Consider the following 20,966-nt stretch of genomic DNA (forward strand, 5'->3'; position numbering starts at 1 on the left):
AGAGACATACTGAGAGTTTTCACAAATATTAATTAACAAGTACAAGTCTCATGTGTGTCTGGTTTCACTACCACACTGGGGCACATGTTAACCAAACCCTAACCAAAACGCAACACACCCTCACAATTTTATCAAGGAAGGTAACGTCTTCACCCTCACATGGAAGAAGAGAACGGATTGTCATGGTAGTATATAGCATTTTGAACTTGTTGCGCAAACTGCCAATTACTCGATCGACATGGATTCTTAGGTGTGCAATGGCTCGTGTATTTTCTATGTCCTTGGCATCTAGTTGACAGAAGCCCCTTGTAAATGCTGGGATCTTAACCTCCGTACACATCATTCCCACCGCATCTCTGATGTCAAAGCCTCTGTCAGCCAAAACTACATCCCCTGGTAACAGCTTGTTAAGTATGCCACATTGCTCTGTGATGTGTTTATCTGATGCACGGCCCCCCGACCCCTTAGAAATGAATGAAATTGCACCTTGTGGAGTAATCCCGATCAGGTATTTCATGGTGTGTGTACCCTTGTAGTGCGAGTATGTTTGAGCATGAGCCTTTAAATTAGATGGTCGTTCTGTACGAGTTTCTGACTTGTGTCAAGCCAGCCTCCAATTCGAGACTTGCAGTCAAGCAGCCTCCAGTTTGTTTTACGTTCCCTGTGTATTCAAAGTATTACGGGAATGGATGTGGAAACCGGATTTCAAAATAAAAGCCAACTTCGAGTGAATTAACAGATATGTTAAGAACATAATAGGCTTTTTTTTTTTTTACAAACTCTAATGTTAGATGTATATGACACAGCCTTGTACCCTAATTGTGCCCTGTCACTATCAAGGCCATCTTATTTTGGATTTCAAAGTAAAAGCCCTGTGAATCTTCATTTTTGAACTACTCTTTCAATGACTTCATAATGCTCTTAACTCATTCACTGCCATTGACGTCTATAGCCGTCAATGGCAGTGAATGAGTTAAAAGCAAACGTCGTATTTCCAAATACTATTTGAACTTTATATCAACACTTTCCACAGGATAATTTCACTCTGTATTTACAGTATAAAGCCCCACAGTGATACCATGTCAATATCAAGTCAGTCTGATTTTACTTTCCAAAGTAATGGCCCATTGAAATTGCCCATATATGACTTACTTTTGTAACGATTTTGAAATGCTCTAAATAGAAAAAATCCTGTTTCCACAGGATAATTTCTTTTTAGATCAACAGCATACAGCCCCACAGTGATACCATATCAATATCAAGTCATTCTGATTTTGCCTTCCAAAATAAAAGACTTTTAAAATTGCCCATATCTGACTTACTCTTGGAACGATTTCAAAATGCTCTTAAATAGAATTTTGCTGTTTCCACAGGCTAATTCCACTTTAGATCAACAGTATACAGCCCCACAGTGATACCACATAAATATCAAGTCATTCTGATTATGCCTTCCAAAATAAAGGACTTTTCAAATTGCCCATATACGACCTACTCTTTTAAAGATTTCACAATGCTCTAAAAATGAAAATTGCTGTTTCCACAGGATAATTTCACTTTAGATCAACAGTATACAACCTCACAATATTACCATGTCAATTTCAAGTCATTCTGATTTTGCTTTCCAAAATAAAAGCTTTTTCAAATTGCCCATATACAACGTACTCTTTTAACGATTTCAAAACGCTCTAAAAATGAAAATTGCTGTTTCCACAGGATGAATCCATGTTAGATCAAAAGTGTCCAACCACACCATGGTACTATGTCAATTTCAAGTCAGTCTGATTTTACTTTTCAAAATAAAAGCCTTTTCAATTTGCCCATATATGACTTACTCTTGGAGCGAATTCAAAATGCTCTAAAATGGAAAATTGCTGTTTCCACAGCATAATTCCACTTTAGATCAATAGTATCCAACCCCACAGTGATACCATATCAATATCAAATCAGTCTGATTTTGCCTTCCAAAATAATGGCCTGTTGAAAATGCCCATAGCTTACCTAAGTTTCAGTGATTTCAGAATGCTCTAAAAAGGAAATTTTCTGTTTCCACAGAATAATTTCATTTTAGATCAACAGTATACAACCTCATGATTTTACCATGTCAATTTCAAGTCATTCTGATTTTGCCTTCCAAAATAAAAGCCTTTTCAAATTGCCCATATACGACCTACTCTTTTAACGGTTTCAAAATGCTCTTAAATTGAAAGATGCTGTTTCCACAGGATAATTCCACTTTAGATCAACAGTATCCAACCCGACAGTAAAACCATGTAAATTTCATGTTGGTCTGATTTTGCCTTTCAAATTAATGGCCCGTCGAATTTGTCCATAGGTGATATACTCTTTCAATTATTTCAGAATGTTTTAAAAATGAAAATTGCTGTTTCCACGGGATAATTTCACTCAAGATCGACAGTGCACACTATCACAGTGATATCAAGTCAATTTGCCTTACAAAGTAATGGTCCATTGAAATTGTCCATGTATGACCCACTCTTTCACTGACTTCAGAATCCTATTAAAAGCAAAGTTGCTGTTTCCACAAGATCATTTCACTCTACATTGACAGTATACAACCCCACAGTTTTATCACGTCAGTATCGGAATTATAATTGTTCATTTGGTACTTTTAATAATTAAACGCGGATGCTGTTAACAGGACAATTACTGTTTCCACTAAGTAACTGGAGTTCATGCAAACCATACACAACCTCTACAGTGGTAACATCTCAATCTCAAATCAATCTCGTTTTGCATTTCAGAGTAAAAGCCTTTTGACTTTGTTTATAGGAGCTTCTCTTTCCACAACTTCAGAATGGCATTAAATGGAAAGTTCCAGCTTCTATGAATTAATACCAGTTTGTGCCAAAATTGTCAATAATTTCTCAATAGCCTCTGGTCTTAAACTCAACATTCCAAAATGTGAACTTCTCCCTGTTAAATTCTGCACAGATACTATTATATCAGGTGTTCCTGTTAAAAATAAGGTTAAATATCTTGGTATTATCATTCAAAAAGACCAAGATGCCAGATTATGTGAAAATTGCTGTTTCCACAGGATGAATCCATGTTAGATCAAAAGTGTCCAACCACACCATGGTACTATGTCAATTTCAAGTCAGTCTGATTTTGCTTTTCAAAATAAAAGCCTTTTCAATTTGCCCATATATGACTTACTCTTGGAGCGAATTCAAAATGCTCTAAAATGGAAAGTTGCTGTTTCCACAGCTGTTTCCTCTTTCAACTGCAATACAACATAGATTTAATCTTCGGCTTCAAAGAGATTTATCCATTACTGGAAGATCCTTGGTAGCCAAAGTTGAAGGCCTCTCCCGACTTATTTATGCAGCTATGGCACTTGATGTTTCGAAAGAATTATGCACAAAAATTGATAAAATATTATTTAACTTCATTTGGAAAAAGAGAATACATTATATTAAAAAAAAAAGTAATGATAAACAAGTTGTGTTCTGGTGGCCTAAATTCTTTAGATTTCACTTCCTTAAATGCATCTTTTAAAATCAAATGGATCAAACTCTTTTTAAAAAAATCCCACTTGGATTCTATCAAGGAAATTTATTATTACTAATAAGATAAGAGAAGTTACTCTTAAGTTGATCCATAGATGTTATCCGGTAAAGACATATCTGGTTAAATTTAAAAAAAATATTGAAACAATATGTTATTTATTTTGGGAATGCACTTATACACATGTATTTTGGATTGATCTAAATGATTTTATAAACACCAAAAGTGATCCCTCATGTAAACTGAAGTTTCAACATATTCTATTTGGCCTCTCACATACCGATAAAATAATTCCAGGGAAAAAATATATTATTAATCTTCTGATTATTTTTGCCAAATTTCACATACATTGTACAAGATTTTCTCAACAGCGTCCAAACATATTTGCTTTTAAAGCCCTGTTTTCCAATTATCTGGAAAATCTTAAGAAAAGTACTAATTCCAAAGCGTGTAAAACACAAGAGCTGTGTCGAATGTATAGTTTCACTTGACTTACATGTTGTTTATTTATACCTTGAGCACCTTTTTTTTCTTTCTTTCAGTTATTTTGTTTGTCTGTTTTCTCCTAAAGTATACCTTTTTGTTTACGTACTTGTATTTGTATACATAACTTGTTCAAGATACTGCAAGCTGTGGAATTTTTCATACCCTTTCTATATTCTACATTACCATGTATGTTTGTTGTTCAATTGTCTAAATTAAAAAAAAAAACAAAAAAAAAAACTTTCATAGATCAACCGGGGCGATTTTAGCCCATCTTTCGGGGTGCTTCAGCACCCCTAAAATGAATCAAAGCACCCCCAAAGATTTCTTACTTTTTTTGACAATATTTGCTGTTTGTGTGACACACTACTAACACACTGCGGTGGGCGCCTCACCCGTGCCAAAGCGCTTCCAGGCGGAGGATAGTCCTCCCCCAGCTGCTATCAGGGCAGGAGATGTTCACACCTGTGCGTCCAAAAGGCAAATGAATCGCGCATGAGCGAAGCCGCTGCTCCCGTACTGACTGTAACGCAGTCAGTTCTTCTTTTACTGTTATGCTGTTTTGTGGATCACAAGGTTTAAAACTACCGTACTTATAAACACACACTCTCACACACAAAGTAACTCCACCAGAGTGCCAATTTCGGGTCACTTTTTCCGGTCCAGGCCCGGATAAAGGAGCAGGGTTGGAATTGTGACATTAAAAAACAATAATTGCTAAAAGAAATTTAATTTGTAGTTCTAAATAAATTCTAACTGCATTTAGGACGTTTTTTACTCACTTTATGTCCAGGAATAGAGCAGGAGGGAGAGAGAGAGAGAAACAGAGCCAGGGACAACAACGTCACATTAGAAAGGTATAGTAATCATCCACAACTATTTTCAGTTGCAGATGATAAAGGATTCAGAAAGTTTATTCATGCAGGCCCATATGACAGAGAATGTGCATGTTCTTTTTGTTTTCATATTTTAATTTATATTTAATTGTGTTGTGGTTTGCAGTGTTTTGTGTTGTTTCACTTTAAATTTGTTTAAAATGAAAAAGCTGAAAATTTAAATAGTTAAAAGTTGAAATGTAAATAGTTGGTTTTTGTATTATATGATTTATTTATTACATTTTATGTAGAGTGAATAAATAAAAGTATATTTACGGTGGCCCCGAGAGACAAAGCACACACAAACTTCAAAACACGTAAAAATTCCAAAACACGTAAAAACTCCAAAACTCATACAAAACACAACAGAAGTGCTCCAGGATGCTGGGCGCAGTGTTGAGCTTTTGTTACCTAGTGGCTAAGTGATTGAAGGATATAAAAAAAAACAACAGCAGCAATAGAATAATATTAAACACAAAGTGAACCGTCTTCCTTCATTAAATAGGTTCTTTTAGATGTTAAGGAGGAATTGACTTAACCAGGCTGGCGGAGAATGAAGACAACCGGACACCTGCAGCAGATGGGGAATCAGTGAACTTTTATTGAGACAGAGACAACCTCTCAACACAGCTCACATCAGGAGATTCCTCATATTTGCTGTGAGGATGGGTATATATTCTCTAAAACTTACAGGAGGGGGTTGTGAGGAAAGTGCTGCATTAGCAGAAAAACAACTCCATAAAAGGAAAGCGGCCTTGGGTGTTCTAGCCTCTTCGCTTGCAGATATCTTCCACCTGCAGGATGAGGCGATCGCTTCTTATCGCTCTCAAGGCCAAAGTCGTGAGCACACAGTTGCACAGTAACTTTAAAGCTGTGAGCACATTTTTATTACACAGTTGCACAGTAACTTTAAAGCTGAACAATATTTAAAGCTGAATAATGTTTGATCAGATTATATTTTCTTCAAATCCCCCTTTTGACCCATCTTAAATGGGTCAACACACAAAAATAAGTAACATTCAAAGGAACACAGAGACGTGTCGAAGCCTGGCTCGAAAAACTCCTCGGGTCTTATCATTTGTCTTTATCTGTCATTGCAGATGAGGAGAAAAGAGTCCAGGCACCACCCTGCCCAGGGGTCGGCTGCAAGCAGTCTCGGTTCCCGACGAAAGCAGTAACAGCTGTCCTGCACAAAAGGATACAACGAGTCAGTGCAACCAGGGTAGTGACACAAAATTAACAGTACAGTTCCTGTAACCCAGCAACCAAAAAGCATAAGTAATGATAAAAATGTGGAGAGTACAGAGTATACTGTAATAATGAGAGATGTAAACGTGAAAATGTGAAAGAATAAATCAACCGTAAAATAAACTCAGAACGGTAACCGCTAAGGACATTCAAAAGTGAATATGGTAAAACGTGAGGAAGGGGTGTGGAAAAAAAACAATTTATATCCAGTGGTGGGAGTACACATTCGCTCAGGCTTAAGTCCGGAGACCCTGAGAACATCGCTTAACCCTCACAACCCGACCAGACACAGTTCAACCAGATATATCCTTCAAGAGGAAGTGGGTGAGGGAAACAATTAATAACAAGTCTAATACAAAACACCACAGAGAAACAACCATTCTAGAAGCATTTAAACAAGAGAAAGACGATAATGTTCGTCACCCTCACGATCAGAGTTTTCATCATCCGTTGGCGAGGAGGTAACCGTGTCTCGTTTCTTTCTAAATGGATCGGGCGTGGGCAAAACTGGAGAGGAAGTGGTGGGCAAGACCCTAGGGGCTACATTTGTCAGATTGGGACTGTCAGAAAGGGGCGAAGCTTTTGAACTTGAAGGTGTCAGAAGTGTCGGGGGCCCTTCACAGATCAGGATTATGCCAATGGGAATGAGACCCAGGGCCAGGAAGCAAACAAAGACGCAACATCTTTGCCTGCCTGTCATTTCAGGGGGAAAGGGCCAAGACATGTTTACTTAGCTTGGATGTCTTCTAATAGAGGATGATGGGGCAGAGAAAGGTGGTCCAGTTCCCCCCCCCTCGCCAAGGGCGTGTTCTAGGAGTTAAAGAGCAACAACCTGCAATCTGTACCAAAAAATCTTCATAGTCCCACCGGAAAATCATAAGAGTAATAAACGATTCAGCTCAACAGACAAGTATCATGTTCAGGTTTCTCCAATCATTAAATCACTATTATTGCCACAATTTGCTTTATTCACCCTTTGGGCAATGTTATTCCAAGAGAGAGAGAGAGAGAGAGAGAGAGAGAGAGAGATAGAGAGAGAGAGAGAGAGAGAGAGAGAGAGAGAGAGAGAGAGAGAGAGAGAGCGAGAGAGAGAGAGAGAGAGAGCGAGAGAGAGAGCCCCTAATGGCCAGTTAGTGGGCTCTAGGTCAAACTGTCCCCAAATTTGTTATTTGTTATTATTACTTGTTTTCATGTCACTTGTCTGTTTTCTACTGCACCCCTCTCACCAAAGCAAAGCAAACATTAGCAGCACATTGACCGTAGTCAGGCATCCTCATTCCATAGGTGCTATAAAACATTTCCTGTAAAAGAATCACAGTTTTCAAGACAGGGTGTGTCTCCCCCAACACTCTCACCAGAATACAGTGTAATAGCATCCCCAACTCCTAACCCATAAACACCGTTTCTTCACACATCCGCCCAGAAATCCTGTAATAGAAAAACATTAAAACTGTAACCCTGTAGGGAAGAAAATGTAAATGGTAACGCTGCGCAGTTACCTCTGTAAGCAACACAAGACACAAAAATGGCATTTACAGGTTCACTCATCCTCGAATATTTTGTCATCCTTCTACTCCTGTAAAAGAAACCCACATAAATTCATCCACCCTTTTATCCTATCTAGGTGGAGGTGGTTAACCTTGAGTCATGGTCAAGTCTTGTCATCTTTCACCAGTCAGTCCGTTTGTTTTTATTCCCAGTCTTTCATCCATTCATCCGTTCTTTGCTGATAGTGAAACCTGTCGTCGCATCTAGTTTCCACACTCAGCAAAATGACGTCATCTCAAAAAGAAACAAGAACTTGAGTTTGGATTACCTCGCTGAATCCTTTTTTAAACAGGGACTCTCGTTTCTAATTGTCCCCACAAGTGTTTCCTCCAGAACCCATTTCAATGCGGAGAAACTCACTTACAACAATTTTCTCGCCGACGTGTAATGCTTGTAATTTCCGATGTGCAGATCTGCTTAAAGAAAAGATTCACAAACAAAAATCAGTAAATATAAAACAAAATAAAATGAAAAATAACAAAAACAAAATGCAGACGCCCGGGTCTTAGGACTTGTCACTGAATATTCTTCCCATCAATAAAAATACCAACCTAAACCTACACAGAGTCAAATCAACACCACCTCAACCTTTTCATATTCATAAACCTATATGTTTTGCGTTCGTGAAACAAAATTGAACCATTAAGTAAGTTGAGCTCTTGAAATGTTTTAATTCTCTTAATTCTGCCAGTTTATTTCAACACTTATTCAATGACTTTTATTCAACTGCTACTTGGTCACTCGACTTTTACCTGTTCAAATTGCCTAGGGTTCAACAAAGTCTAGATCCCCGTTATCATGAAACTTGAACGGTGTACGATGATTTACTTACAGTAATTTAGAATCATCACTCAACCTAGCTCTACTACTGGCCCTGCGTGACTTTTCTCACACTGGAAACCAGAATTTAGTACAGAACTTTAATGCCTCAGGGAATCGCGTTCAAGGGCTGCCCCCCCTTCTCTTCTTCTTTGTCCGTGTGTTCCTCCTTTATTAAATCTCCATCACAATGACGTGGCGCTCTGAAATAAAACTCACACTGTTAATTCCTCGTTTTCACTCTGCACCACTGCTCAGAGTGTTTTCTTTTCTTTTTAGTGTAGAGTAAACAATTAAGTCGAGGCCTTAAGCCCCAGATATCTCGCACGGGCATCATTTTCATAACCAAACCGCTCCGGACTCTGCTCCCCAGACCACACAAATGCCCTCTGGGCTTATTATTATAGCAAATTCTGTATTTGACTTTGTTGTGTGCAGCATTGAGCCTTTGTCAGTAAAGCATTCTTCATTGCAGCAGCTGGAGCATTGTGTGTCACTTCTTAGTAAATTAAATCAACATTTTGATTTTAGTGCATGGGTATGTATCAGTTTTTACTCCCTCAACAAGTGCATAAGTGTTCATGTGTGTGTTTCCCTTCATTCTAAGTAGGCGCATGCAGAAGTGTGTGTTCGTGTGTTGGTATATGTTTGTGTTCATCACCTTCCTGTTCTGTAGTTTAGGTAAACCAGCGGCCTGACGCATGGCCTAGGGTCCTCCCCTCCTCTTTGGGTCTGTTTTCATCCGTTGTTGCAGCTGCCTGCATCTTCTCCTTGTACCTTGACCCTTTTGCTTCTGCCTTCTGCAGCTCTGCTGTTCGGCTCTTCTCAGAGGTCAGCATCCTTCTGCTCACCGTCCCTTTTCCTCCGGGCTTAATGCGCGTCTCGTCACAGCTCTGTCAGCTGACGCAGCCTGGGAATTTCCCCCGTGTAGTGAAACGGGCTTTAGGTTTAGTGCTCTCCGTCTCTGCTGCATGAGATCACTCTTTTGCAGCACTGTTGACATCCTCAAGTTGTTGTTGTGAGTCCAGCTGCTGTGGCCTTCAGGGGTCAAAGGGTCAAAGATGGTCGCGGAGAGGGCAACGATGGTAGAGGGGAGGGTAGGAGTCCAGGTCAGCTTCGGCTCTCAGAAAAAACAAAAACAAAACAAAACAGGCGAACAGGAAAATGATGTTGTGTTGGCTGTGCTGTGTTGGCTGTGTTATCCCGAGAGGGGAGAAACAACGAGATCTCGTCTCCCCCCTTTTTTGTTTTTGTTTTTTTTTTTTTTCACCATATAATCAACTCATAACCCCTCAAGTTGACAGGACAACACAGGTACGTGTTAAAATTCTTAAGATCCTGTTTAGAAACCTAAAAAGGAATTTCCTATCATTCAGTAGTCATTTGTCTTAAACAATCAACAAAAACATGTCCCAAGTCGACCCTTTTAACCACTAAATTTGTCGTGTCCTCACTTAATCCTCAGACCAGTGTCTTTGTCTTTTGACGTTACGTTGTTGTCCTGCAACCCAAAGCGTTTAATTGTCAGTAATGTATAAACTATATCATTTAAAAACAGGTGTATGTTAAGTGTCGCTACTTTAACCTTGCATGTACGTGCACATGTATGTAAGCTGTTTCTTCATTGCATGTATGGGTGCGTCTGTATATGGGTTACTTTAACTTTTTCTCAAACGAGGCATTTCTCTAACACGCACATGTGTCTGTTCCTCACCCTTCTCATATCTTTCTCTGGTTGTGTGTGGTTTTATTTGTTTCAGTGATTTACCAGGAACATCTTTTCCTTTTCTCCATGTCTTCCGCCAGAGGTTAACACTGGTGAGATTCAGGGACACAGCACCCAGAGCAGTTCAGCGAGAAAAACCCGCCTCAAACTACATTCTCTCTTTTTTGTTTTACCGGGAGGGGTGAGGACAACTCTGGTGTCCAGCCGTGAATTTTAGCCAAAGCTTGGCCTGTCTTCTGCTGCCGTACTCAGGCTTCCAGGTTAAGAAAAAACACCTGTATGAAGACACTAAACATACATTTAGTATTTGTATAAACATAACTGCCTAAATCATTGAACTCTTGAGGAGGGTGTATTTCAGAATCAGAATCAAAATCAAAAACTTTATTGTCATTGTCATGAGACCGACGACATTAAGAATGGTCCCCGATCATTGCATCATCCCTAGTAATATCAAATATAAAAAAACAATAAAATTCAATCAATAAAATAGATAGAATACTTAAAATACTAAGTATTCCCACCGTCATGCTTCAGACCGTGCATAGATTAACACAAGAGTGGCATGGTGGACATTTTTGTAGTATTCAGATGTGTTATTGCAGTTGGATAACAGCTGTGTTTGAGTCTATTAGTCCTTGCTCTGATTGCCCTGTACCGTCTGCCTTAGGGCAACAGTTCGAACAGGGAGTGGCCAGGATGTGAGGTGTCTTTTATGATGTTTTGGGCCTTTTTAAAACAGTGGGCGTTGTTTGACTCTTTACTAACTTTAAAACCCCACCATAACAATTTCTCACTGACAAACTTCTATGCATCCATTTAAACATGCGAAGCCAGCACAAAATCACACACATACCCCTACAGCAAAGCTTTAACATAACCACAATGCAACTCCTCCCTTAAACGGGAGAAATCACCCTGAATCAACCAACTCTATATAAAACGTCAAACAAAGATAAACCACAAACATTTCTACACTTCTGTGTCTTCCACGCAGCACAATAGGCAGAAAAACACCGATTACTCACAGTCTACAACAAAAGAAAAACCTGCTCTTTTCACAACTCTCACAGCTAAAGTCAAAACTCTTACCCAGTGCCTCTGAAATAATAAAAAAAATCACCAAATACTCGATTACTCTTTTCACTCGCTCCCTCTCACTCCCTTCTTCCTCATACAGCATACACGCTCGCTCCCGCGGACCCGCTCGGCCCCGCGGGCTCACTCGGCCCCCACCTTTTTCCTCTCACAGAGACAGAGAGAGAGACCCTTTTCCTTTTTTTTTATTTCTCCAGCACACATACACACACAGAATCCCAACTGAGAGAAAGAGGGAGAGAAGAGAAAAGAGTTGTAGAGAGGAAGTTTTTTAGCAGGAGTTTCAGATCTAACAGATTTATACAACTTATTTACACACACCGGTAATTTATGTTCTATTTATTGATTTTAAAGGAGAATTTGGGCCAGCTGGGTTTCTGCCTCTGTTAGGCACTAACAGCTGGGGCGCTGCTTTAAAGGTGAGTCAGCACTGAAATATCCCTTCAGGTGTTACCAGGCTTCTACCAAACCGGAGTCTGGCGGGTAACCTTGCCTAGAGCTTCCTGATAGGGGTGCTAGTTGGTTGTCACCTTGTTCACACGTCTCATTCACACTTCATACATTACCTGCAGTCACTCATTACCCTCCTTATGTATGTAATAAATGTGTAAAAAAAAATTCTATGTGTGGTGTATTATTTTAACCAAAAGAGGAACCTAGTTCCTTTAATTGTGTAATCTGTGAACAACGGAGAACCAAACTGTCCTGCCCAGTGTTCCACAGCAAGCATTCAGCGTGTATTTATGTGTGTCCAATATCAAACAGAACATCAAAACATTTAAAACACTAAAATCATCGGGGTTTTAAGAAGAGATCCGTTTTCTCCTATTGATCAAAGGGACCCCTCCTTTGGACTCCAACCAGTACTTCTCCTTTTTAAGTTTTAGAGGATCTTTTCTAATAAAGTCCTCTGGGCCTTCCTAACCCTTCTGTAGTTTAGAGAATATTACTAAAAAATATTCTCAAGGCCTTTAACCTTTTAATTTGTTTAGAAAGGCGTTACTAATAAACCCTTTCAAGGTCCCAGACCTGCACTGAGGTATTTATCCGACACCGGAGAGCAACCCGTCGGCTGCAACCGTGGTCAGACCTCAGTTCACTCTTATCTTTATTCACTTATTCACTTATTTCTTATTCACTTATCTCTTATTCACTTGTCTGATTCTCAACAAGCCTTAAGTAAGCCAGACAATTTTGGTTATGAATTACTAGGAGTTTGGACACTAAGTATTTTTATAATGTTCAATATAGCAGAAATAAAAGGTCTGCTTACCTTGTTTTTGTGTGCACACAGCTTTTGTCCAAACTCCGTTCACTCAGACCACTGCCGATGTCCTCCCATCCGTTCCAGTTTGGCCTGGAGCGGATCCTGTTCCGTGACGCCAATTGAAGGATATAAAAAAAACAACAACAGCAGCAATAGAATAATATTAAACACAAAGTGAACCGTCTTCCTTCATTAAATAGGTTCTTTTAGATGTTAAGGAGGAATTGACTTAACCAGGCTGGCGGAGAATGAAGACAACCGGACACCTGCAGCAGATGGGGAATCAGTGAACTTTTATTGAGACAGAGACAACCTCTCAACACAGCTCACATCAGGAGATTCCTCATATTTGCTGTGAGGATGGGTATATATTCTCTAAAACTTACAGGAGGGGGTTGTGAGGAAAGTGCTGCATTAGCAGAAAAACAACTCCATAAAAGGAAAGCGGCCTTGGGTGTTCTAGCCTCTTCGCTTGCAGATATCTTCCACCTGCAGGATGAGGCGATCGCTTCTTATCGCTCTCAAGGCCAAAGTCGTGAGCACACAGTTGCACAGTAACTTTAAAGCTGTGAGCACATTTTTATTACACAGTTGCACAGTAACTTTAAAGCTGAACAATATTTAAAGCTGAATAATGTTTGATCAGATTATATTTTCTTCATGATCTAGGTAGCTCTGTTTTGGAAGTTCAGTTAACGCTAGAAAAGTGTTTTGGAATTTGTATGTGCTTTGTCTCGAGGGGCCACCGTATATATTTATATATAAACATAAATAAAACCACTTTTTTTACATTAGTAATTCCTTTTGTGCATAATTTTATATTGTTGTTAATAATAAATTAATTAAATTATTGGGAGCCGAAAGATAGTGAGCTGAGCCAAAAGAGCCGGTTCTCTAAAAAGAGCCGGAAATCCCATCACCACAATCTCACATTTCTGAATAAAAACGCAAACAAAGCAGTTACCTTCATTATCTCATATCAGTGTAATATCACTGAAATGGTAACTCCATAAAAGAAGCATATTTGACTCGATAGCTTACAGTTCTTGCGCTTTTAGAGAAGTCCATCCACCCAGTCCAGTGTTTTCTGTATGAGAGAAGTTGCTGTGTGCTATTAAGTGTGGAAAAAAAACAAACCCAAAACGCGCTGTAGAAGTACAAATACTATTGTTAAAAATACTCCACAACCTAGACATTCAAACACTCATACACTCATAACACATACATATAGGGCCTTGGTGGTGGGCACGCTATACGGTCTGTGTATTCAACCTCACCTCTGGCACCAGTGCTCACCTCTCAATTTTAAATACATGTACACATTGAGGGTTCTCGGGAGGGGCCCTGCTGACAACTGCTGCTTTATGGCAGAAAGCACCATGCCCCCCCCCCCCTTTTTTTTTTTCTGTTTGTCTCCACTTTGGGGGAGTGCATGATGGTGGGAATGCATGCTTGTGTCTGTGTGTGCCTGTTTGTCTATGTCTATGTGTCAGGACAGGTCATAGACTCCACCTCTCTGGGAACATCTCAGGCCCCCCTAGGTGTGGCCCATCTCCCCTCACCACACTGCCTGCCAGTGGCTGTTGCCCTCAGCCGTCGGTGCATTGGTGGTTCTCAGTGTCCGGAGCTGGGGGGCCTCTACATGTCTGGGGCCTGGATTTCCTCCATGCTTTCTTCATGTCCTGGGGGGCAGGGCTATAGCTCCCCACATCTACTATTAGACACTTACATGGAGAAACCTTATGAATACTAGCGCTCTCACACACAGGTGTACAAACAGGTACACACAGACACACACTATCTTGGTTGGCTGCTGCCTCTAAACATATCATGTGTTGTTGGTCTTGTGTGCTGCTCAGTAAGATTCAGTATTTATTATTTACTGTTACCTGTGTAATGGTAAATGGACTAATTTTTATATAGCGCTTTTCTACTCTCCCGGAGTACTCAAAGCACTGTACAACATACCACATTCACCCAATCACACCCGTTCTCCCAAGCACTGACTCTAAACTGAATGCTTTTCTAACAACATTCACACACATTCATGCACACTGGATGCATTGGAGAGCAACTTGGGGTTAGTATCTTGCCAAAGGATACTTGGCATGCAGACTGGAGGAGCCAGGGATCAAACCACCAAGCTTCCGATCAGTAGGTGACCTGCTCTACCTCCTGAGCTACAGCCAGGAGGAGCTGTATTTTCCATAATATGCTCATTTCTTTTTGCTTGTTACTTTTCTCAGCAGGTGGGGAAGCAGATTTTCAGTGACTTTTCTGTCTATTCCTCTTATCCTCTATTTTTCTTTCCTTCTCCATGTATTTCTTCCCAACTTCTCTTTCCTTCTTATTTTCTCTTTCCTGTTCCCGAGTCCTGTCCTTTCTGATTGCAATAACTTACAATCAGAATCACAATCAACTTACAATTAGAATCAGTGAAAACTGTACAATGACAATAAATGAAGTTATAAGTTCTAAAATAAAATAAAAATAATAACAACAAAGAGCGAATAAACTATGAAAATTAAGTGTACCAGTACAGCAAAAGCTCCGCTAGGGAAAGTAAATCTTTTGGCCATTTTTCTTGGCCTTCAGACAATAATTCTGATTGCTACAGTGCTGGTCAGGGCAGGACAGGCAAAAAAAACCTCCACGTACTGGAAGTACTGATTTAACTTCTTTACTCAAGTAAAAGTAATTAGTACAGGCTCTGAAAACTACTCAGAGGAAAAAAAATAAAAAAAGAGTTCTCTGCAAGATGTTTGTATTTTTGTGCTAAGCTAATTGAATCTTGTGCTATATTGACATAATCATAAAATAATATACATAGGAATACAAGCTTTAGTATAACTTTTTTAAATAAAAAATTTGAATTATACTCATCTTGAATCTGAAGAAAAGAAGGTAAAATAAAAAATATATCTCTTTTTTTTCTGTTGTTTTCTGTCGTAGAGGGTGACTTTGCCTCTAAACAGGAAAGTACAACTAGAGGGTAAAGTTGATTTAGCAAGTGTGGAACCCTAATGACAGTAAATGGTTCTTTGTTGTTTGGCTAGCTAATGGTTACAATATTCATGTTGCATCTGAGAATATGAAGTGTCTTGGTTGTGGGTTGGAGGGGCATCTTATGCAAGTGTGATGACTGTGGGGACAGCTCGCTGCCCCTTGCTTCCTCCTCTGTAAGGAGAATAAGAATAAGAATAACTTTATTTATCCCGAGGAAAATTCTTTTGTCATGTACATGCTCAAAGCAGCAGGAGAGACATAGGAACAGATGAACAAGATATAAGATATACAATATATACAATAAGAATAGTAGTGTACAGTAATATACAGTAGGATAGTGCAAGACATAGTATCGGATAACTCTAACAAAGTAATAGATATAACTATATATAAATAACTTAACTATCAGTGCAGGCGATTCTAGAAAGTGACATAGTATTGTGCAATAGAATAAAGGGAGTAGCAGCGTATGATGGGGGGATGAAACAAATATTCAATAAGGTACCGTTGGGTAATATTGCATGGTCTGGAAGGGAACAGAATAACATTGGTAAACGTCTCAGGAAAATCACCTACAGAGTGAGGAAGAGTTATACAGTCTTATTGCCACCGGCACAAAGGATTTACTGTGGCGGTCAGTTCTGCATTTTGGGGCAATGAGTCTTTTGCTGCGTTTGCTCCGATGGTCCATCATGGGGGGTGCGTGGGGTGGGAGGGGTTGTCCATGATAGAAACAAGCTTTTTTAGCGTCCTCCTTTCGGACACCTCCTCCAGGTTCTCAAGTCTGACACCCAGGACAGAACCAGCCTTTCTAATCAGTTTGTTCAGCCTGTTGGCATCAGCTGTCTTCACCCCACTTCCCCAGCACACAGCTGCAAAGAACACGACGCTCTCCAACACCGAGTGATAGAACATGGTCAGCATTTTCCTACCAACATTGAAGGACCTGAGTCGCCTCAGTAGGAAAAGCCGACTCTGCCCTTTTTTGAAGATAGCATTGGTGTTCTTGGTCCAGTCCAGTTTACAGTCCAAGTGTACCCCCAGGTACCGGTAGTCCTCAACTATCTCCACATCAGCCCCTCTGATGGTGACAGGGTTAGGAGGAGGAGCCTGCTTCCTAAAGTCCATAATCAGTTCCTTTGTCTTTGTGATGTTAAGTTGTAGGTGGTTTAGCTCACACCACTCGACAAAGCTGTCCACCACACTCCTGTACTCCTCCTCCTGTCCATCCCTGATACAGCCCACAATGGCAGAGTCATCCGAGAATTTCTGCAGATGACATGACTGAGACTTGTACCTGAAGTCAGATGTGTAGCGAGTGAAGAGGAAGGGTGATAGGACCGTCCCCTGCGGCGCCCCCATGCTGCTCAGGATGTTATCTGAGCGGCAGCTCTTCAGTCGGACATGCTGTGGTCGACTTGTTAAATAGTCCGTAATCCAACCAACCAGTGGGGCATCCACCTGCATTTCCGTGAGCTTATTCCCCAGCAGTGATGGTCTGATTGTGTTAAAAGCACTGGAGAAGTCAAAGAACATGACCCTCACAGTGCTCCCAACAATGTCCAGGTGAGAATAAGCCTGGTCCAGCAGGTAGATGATGGCATCCTCCACGCCGATACAAGGTTGATAAGCAAACTGCAGGGGGTCCAGTCAAGGCTCCACGAGCAGACGCAGATGTCTCAGGATGAGTCTCTCCAGCGTCTTCATGACATGTGAGGTCAGCGCCACTGGCCTGTAGTCACCGAGGGTCGACGGGTTGATCTTTTTAAGGACAGGAACCAGAGTGATGGGACTCTCTGCATTTCCAGACTCATGTTGAATATCTGTTTTAGAACTCCAGACAGCTGGGAAGCACAGCACCTGAGGGCCCTGGGACTGACACCATCAGGGCCAGCAACTTTGCTGGAGTGGAGTCTGCCCAATTCTTTTTTGATGTCATCTGCTGAGAGGGACAGGGTGAGACAGTCTGAGGGGGCAGGAGAGGGGGGAGGCAAAAGGAGAAGATGGGAATAGCTGGGTGTGGAGACAGGAGACGCAGGGCAGTCAAACCTATTGAAGTGCAGATTAAGGTTGTTAGCACTTTCGAGGTCCCCATCCATCCCAACACCTCTCTTTTGTCTCAGGCCAGTGATAGCCCGCATTCCATTCCACACCTCCCTGGTGTTGTTTTCCTGCAGTTTGTTTTCCAGCCCCCGTCTGTAGGACTCTTTACCCTCTGCAATCTTGGCTTTCAGCTCCTTCTGCACCAGTTTCAGCTGATCTCTGTCACCATTTCTGAAAGCTCTTTTTTTTCTTGTTTAAGGTTGCTTTGATGTCTTTGGTAACCCAGGGTTTATTGTTGGGGAAGCACAGAATGGTTTTTTTGGGGGCCACAGTGTCCACACAGAAGTTGATATAATCTGTTACACAGCCTGTCAGATTGTCAATATTGTCCTGATTGGAATCACAAAGAACATCCCAGTCAGTTGACTCAAAGCATCCCTGCAGAGTCTCTTCCGACTCCCTTGTCCATGTTGTAACAGTTTTTGTGGCTGCAGGTTGCCTCTGAACGGCAGGTCTGTAAAGGGGCTGGAGGTCATACGTCATACGCCTGCGCCGCGTTGGCATCAGGGGCGATGTAAACAATGACGATAATGGCGAGGGAAAACTCATGCGGTAAATAATATGGTCGAAGACCGACTGCTAACAGTTCGATGTGTTTGTTACACACAGCCTCACCTTAACGTGACTCGGGGAACACCAGCGGTTGTTAACATAGAGAGCGAGTCCTCCTCCCCTCTTCTTCTCGCTGCTGCCTGGGTCCCTGTCCACTCTCACACACGTAAATCCGTTTATATCCACCACCTGGTCCGGGATGTTTTTGTGCAGCCATGTCTCCATGAAACACATAACACTGCATTCTCGGAAAACTTCCTCTGTCCCTGTTAGCGTCGCAACCTCCTCCATCTTATTAACCAGCGATCTGACATTACCAGTCACTACAGACGGGAGAGCAGGATGGAATCTTTTCCTCCTCAGTCTTCGTGTTTTCCCGGCTCTGCAGCCGCGGTAGTTCATCTTGATCACCGCAGGGATCTCATGCTGAACACCGGCATGGCTGTGCTGTCTTAGCCCCAGCAGCAGGTCCCAGCTATAGACAAAGGGGCAGCGTGGCGTCGCGGTCATCTCAGTAGTTTTACATGGAGTTTCGTTTCCAAACACGGATAAAAAACTTCTCGACTACACAAGAAGTGTAAACTAAAAAACTAAGTAGACAAAAAGAAATAAATAAGAGGAAAAGAAAGAAAGGGGAAAGTACTTTTCAACTGCAGAGTACTGCCAGCATCTCTGGCAGAGCCGTCATATTCTGGGGAGGGGCTGTCTTTAGAGTTGGTCTTAAGGTCAGCAAGAAATGTGCATTTGTAAAAAGTAAAAGATCGCACAAATGAGGAGGGGAGTGATTTTACATTCAGTTACATAAGTGAAAATCCTTTAACAGAGAGAATGCAGTGAAAAGATGAATGAAGATTTAAAAAAATAGGCAAGGCCCAAGGGAAGTGGTAGAATAAAGGAACTGATAGACCAAATTCTTTCCAGGGTACCTGATAGAATAACACTGGCTAAATTCCTCTGTGAATATGAAGAATGAGAAGACTTACATGGAAAAAGGTAAAGTGAAAAGAGTCTTAGAGGGAAGCTCCAAAGCCCTTCTGTTGCAATTACAGGGACATGATGAATCCGAGGTAGACAGCGAGGTGGTTGTGGGAATGAAGTCACAATGGTTATTACTTTTTTGAAAATTAGAATGTTTCATCATTTCTTTATTATTACAGGTTCCAATTACTCTGGATCACTAATTAACTAATTAGAATCTGTCTCTGTTTATATGAAAAACAAGGGAGAGCTTGGACATTAATGCTTTACTGATACAGAGAAACAGACAGACTGAAAAAACTGAAATCCAATCAGTGATGATAGATCCTTGTTTTCAGCTTCCTTTTCCCCCATCACTAAACAAGCCTCTCCATTTAGTCTGTTGAATCAAAACTAAACGTTTATCCTTGAAACACAGTGCTGAGGATAATGCTGCTGAATGGAAGAGAGGGTTAGGGTTAGTGGCATCATTGGTGGAGTCATTCCTCTTTCTGTTGACATTGATAAAGTAATTGCATGTCACAGTTCAAAAATTAGGGCTGAGTTTGAAAACATTTTTTTATGCAGCAGCTCCATCTACTGTTCAAATCAAGTAGGGATGAAATTCTCTCCAGCATCAGACAATTTGCTGCTAAAGCTAACCGAGCCACAAGGTTGTGCTCTGTTATTTTTTATTTGATATATGAAAATGTAATCTATCAACAATCCTGTATACTGCTGCTGGCCTGCATCTGCAAGTTGTTCTGTAATCCTCGCTACCATTTTTTAAAATCCTTTTTGACAAAGCTCACAGTTAGGGTTGGATCAGGTGACCCTGAATCCAGTTATGCTGCAATAGGTCTAGGCTGCTGGGGGCTTCCCATGATCATTGTTCATCATTCACCTTTTCACTCACTATGTGTTTATACATGACTCTAGATTTAATAATTAGTCATTCTTTGGCTGTCTTGGCTGTATCTCAGGTAGTAGAGCAGGGGCCCGTTCTTCGTACCTCGCTAAGTAGGTTAGCCGGATTAGATTGTTGACGATTTCGCGTGATCCTGGATCAGTCGGTTCCCCGAAGCTCATCCGGGACTTGCTGTCATAGCAACAGAGCCGTAAGCGTAAACCTGCTCGGGAGCAGGTTTACTTTATGTAAACAGGATTAGATCGCGGCCACGCAGGTATGTCCGCTTCATTTATACGAAAGCAACAGCGATATTCCACCACTGTTTCACCATAAATAAATATTATCAATGTAACTAAAGATAATGCAGCACTTGATCCTTTTATTGATGTCACACAGATACATACAGGTCATTTCCTAAAAAAGGGAAATGTACTATTAACATTCTATTACATGTATGTGATTATTACAGATGTAATTCATATTTCAGAGTAGTAATTGTAAATTACTTCGTGTAATCAAGATGAGAGACCACGGCTATAAAAGCGAAGGTGGATTTGGGAAGCCTGTCGCAGCCATGTCCTGTCCGTATACGCGACCAACCCATTGCGGAAGGTGCAAGATTGATAAGGAGAGTCCTCAGAATTCAGCGTATATTACGGGATAGACAGGATCCTTTAGCTCAGCGCGACAGTGTGCTCATTGAGAGATATCGATATTCCCGTGAGGGTATTATTTACATAACCAACTTGTTGACGAGGGGGTGCAGGACCACCACCTGTCTTTTTTTCCTCTGCCCTTTTCTTGGTTGCTGTTATGAACAAACTAACAGAGTATTACAGGCCAGTA

The sequence above is a fragment of the Copadichromis virginalis genome, linkage group LG16 (assembly GCF_057382275.1).
Source record: "Copadichromis virginalis isolate Kocher_CV1m ecotype Utaka linkage group LG16, C_Virginalis_male_GT1.1, whole genome shotgun sequence".
NCBI classification, from domain to species: domain Eukaryota; kingdom Metazoa; phylum Chordata; class Actinopteri; order Cichliformes; family Cichlidae; genus Copadichromis; species Copadichromis virginalis.